The sequence below is a fragment of the Lipotes vexillifer genome, unplaced genomic scaffold, assembly GCF_000442215.2.
Source record: "Lipotes vexillifer unplaced genomic scaffold, Lipotes_vexillifer_v1.1 scaffold148, whole genome shotgun sequence".
Lineage (NCBI taxonomy): Eukaryota > Metazoa > Chordata > Mammalia > Artiodactyla > Lipotidae > Lipotes > Lipotes vexillifer.
Window position 1 is genome coordinate 508411 of NW_006789249.1, and position 4378 is coordinate 512788.

Here is a 4378-nt window from a genome sequence, read left to right on the forward strand (position 1 = left end):
TCTACCCAGCAAGGATCTCACTCAGATTCGATGGAGAAATTTAAAACTTTACACACAAGTAAAAGCTAAGAGAATTCAGCACCACAAACCAGCTTTACAACAAATGCTAAAGGAACATCTCTAGGCAGGAAACACAAGAGCAGGAAAAGACCTACAACAACAAACCCAAAACAATTAAGAAAATGGTAATAGGAATATAAATATCAATAATTACCTTAAGTGTAAATGGATTAAATGATCCAAACAAAAGACACAGACTGGCTGAATGGATACAAAAACAAAACCTGTATATATGCTGTCTACAAGAGACCCACTTCAGACCTAGGGACACATACAGACTGAAAGTGAGGGGATGAAAAAAGATATTCCATGCAAATGGAAATCAAGACAAAGCTGGAGTACTACTTCTCATATCAGGCAAAATAGACTTTAAAATAAAGTCTATTACAAGAGACAAAGAAGTACACTATATAATGATCAAGGAATCAATCCAAGATGAAGATATAACAATTGTAAATATTTATGCACCCAACATAGGAGCACCTCAATACATAAGGCAAATGCTAACAGCCATTAAAGGGGAAATCGACAGTAACACAGTCATAGTAGGGGACTTTAACACCCCACTTTCACCAATGGACAGATCATTCAAAATGATATAAGGAAACACAAGCTTTAAATGATACGTTAAACAAGATGCACTTAATTGATATTTATAGGCCATTACATCCAAAACCAACAGAATACACTTTCTTCTCAAGTGCTCATGGAACATTCTCCAGGACAGATCACATCTTGGGTCACAAATCAAGCCTTGGTAAATTTAAGAAAACTGAAGTCATATCAAGTATCTTTCCCAACAACAATGCTATGAGACTAGATATCAATTACAGGAAAAAAATCTGTTAAAAATACAAACACATGGAGGCCAAACAATACACTACTTAATAACCAAGAGATCACTGAAGATATCAAACAGTCAATCAAAAAATATCCAGAAACTAATGACAATGAAAACACGTTGACCTAAAACCTACGGGATGCAGCAAAAGAAGTTCTAAGAGGGAAGTTTATAGCAATACAATCCTACCTCAAGAAACAGGAAACATCTCAAATAAACAATCTAACCTTACACCTAAAGCAATTAGAGAAAGAAGAACAACAAAATCGCAAAGGTAGCAGAAGGAAAGAAATCATAAAGATCAGATCATACATAAATGAAAAAGAAATGAAGGAAACCATAGCAAAGATCAATAAAACTAAAAGCTGGTTCTTTGAGAAGATAAACAAAATTGATAAACCATTAGCCAGACTCATCAAGAAAAAATGAGAGAAGACTCAAATCAATAGAATTAGAAATGAAAAAGGAAAAGTAACAACTGACACTGCAGAAATACAAAGCATCATAAGAGATTAATACAAGCAACTATATGCCAATAAAATTGACAACCTGGAAGAAAAGGGCAAATTCTTAGAAAAGCACAACATTCTGAGACTGAACAAGGAAGAAAGAGAAAATATAAACAGACCAATCACAAGCACTGAAATTGAGTCTGTGAGTAAAAATCTTCCAACAAACAAAAGCCTAGGAACTGATAGCTTCACAGGCGAATTCTATCAAACATTTAGGGAAGAGCAAACACCTATCCTTCTCAAACTCTTCCAAAATATAGCAGAGGGAGGAACACTCCCAAACTCATTCTATGAGGCCACCATCACCCTGATACCAAAACCAGACAAAGGTGTCACAAAGAAAGAAAACTACAGGCCAATATCACTAATGAACATAGATGCAAAAATCCTCAACAAAACACCAGCAAACAGAATGCAACAGCACATTAAAAGGATCATACACCATGATCAAGTTGGGTTTATCCCAGGAATGCAAGGATTCTTCAATACATGCAAATCAATCAGTGTGATACACCATATTAACAAACTTAAGGATAAAAACCATATGATAATCTCAATAGATACAGAAAAACCTTCTGCAAAATTCAACACCCATTTATGATCAAAACTCTCCAGAAAGTAGGCACAGAGGGAACCTACCATAACATAATAAAGGCCACATATTACAGAACCACAGCCAACATCATTCTCAATGGTGAGAAACTGAAACCATTTCCTCTAAGATCAGGAAGAAGACAAGGTGCCCACTATCACTGCTATTATTCAACATAGCTTTGGATGTCCTAGACACAGCAATCAGAGAAGAAAAAGAAATAAAAAGAATACAAATTGGAAAAGAAGAAGTAAAACCGCCACTGCTTGCAGATGGCATGATACTATACACAGAGAATTCTAAAGATGCTACCAGAAAAATGCTAGAGCTAATCAATGAATTTGGTAAAGTAGCAGAATACAAAATTAATGCACAGAAATCTCCTGCATTCCTATACATTAATGATGAGAAATCTGAAAGAGAAATTAAGAAAACACTCCCATTTACCACTGCAACAAAAAGAATAAAATACCTAGGAATAAACCTACCTAAGGAGACAAAAGACTTGTATGCAGAAAACTGTAAGATGTTGATGAAAGAAACTGAAGACGAATGAAACAGATGGAGAAATATACCATTTTCTTGGTTTGGAAGAATCAACAGTGAGAAAATGACTATACTACCAAAGCAATCTACAGATTTAATGCAATCCCTATCAAACTATCAATTTTTCACAGAATTAGAACAAGAAATTTCACAATCTGTGTGGCAACACAAATGACCCCAAATAGCCAAAGCAATCTTGAAAGAGAAAAATGGAGCTGGAGGAATTAGGCTCCCTGACTTCAGACTATACTACAAAGCTACAGTAATCAAGACAATTTTGTACTGGCACAAAAACAGAAATATAGAGCAATGGAAAAGGATAGAAAGCCCAGAGATAAACCCATGCACATATGGTCACCTTATCTTTGATAAAGGAGGCAAAAATATATAATGAAGAAAAGACAGCATCTTCAATAAGTGGTACTGGGAAAACTGGAGAGCTACATGTAAAAGAATGAAATTAGAACACTGCCTAATACCATACACAAAAATAAACTCAAAATGGATTAAAGACCTAAATCAAAGACCAGACACTATGAAACTCTTAGAGGAAAACAGGCAGAACACTCCATGACATACATCACAGCAAGATCCTTTTCAACCCACCTCCTAGGGAAATGGAAATAAAAACAAAAATAAACAAATGGGACGTAATGAAACTTAAAAGCTTTTGCACAGCAAAGGAAACCATAAACAAGATGAAAAGTCAACCCTCAGGATCAGAGAAAATCTTTGCAAACGAAGCAACTGACAAAGGATTAATCTCCAAAATATACAAGCAGCTCATGCAGCTCAATATCAAAAAAACAGACAACCCAATCCAAAAATGGGCAGAAGATCTAAACAGACATTTCTCCAAAGAAGATATACAGATTGCCAACAAACACATGAAAGGATGCTCAACATTACTGATCATTAGAGAAATACAAATCAAAATTACCATGAGGTATCACCTCACATCCGTCAAAATGGCCATCACCAAAAAATCTACAAACAATAAATGCTGGAGACGGTGTGGAGAAAAGGGAACCCTCTTGCACAGTTGGTGGGAATGTATATTGATACAGCCACTGTGGAGAACAGTATGGAGGTTCCTTAAAAAACTAAAAATAGAAGTTCCATATGACCCACCAATCCCACTACTGGGCATATACTCTGAGAAAACCATAATTCAAAGAGTCATATACCACAATCTTCAGTGCAGCAGTATTTACAATAGCCAGGATATGGAAGAACCTAAGTGTCCAATGACAGATGAATGGATAAAGAAGATGTGGCACATATATACAATGAAATATTACTCAGCCATAAAAAGAAACGAAATTGAGTTATTTGTAGTGAGGTGGATGGATCTAGAGTCTGTCATACATAGTGAAATAAGTCAGAAAGAGAAAAACAAATACCGTATGCTAACACATATATATGGAATCTTAAAAAAAAAAAACTTTCTGAAGAACCTAAGGGTAGGACAGGAATAAAGACACAGATGTAGAGAATGGACTTGAGGACACGGGGAGGGGGAAGTGTAAGCTGGGACGAAGTGAGAGAGTAGCATTTACGTATCTACACTAACAAATGTAAAATAGATAGCTAGTGGGAAGCAGCTGCAGAGCACAGGGAGATCAGCTCAGTGCTTTGTGATCACCTAGAGGGGTGGGATAGGGAGGATGGGAGGGAGATGCAACAGGGAGGGGATATGGGGATATATGTATATATATATAGCTGATTCACTTTTTTATACAGCAGAAACTAACACAACATTGTAAAGCAATTATACTCCAATAAAGATGTTAAAGAAAAATAAAAAGAAATGAAAGGAAAGAGTTA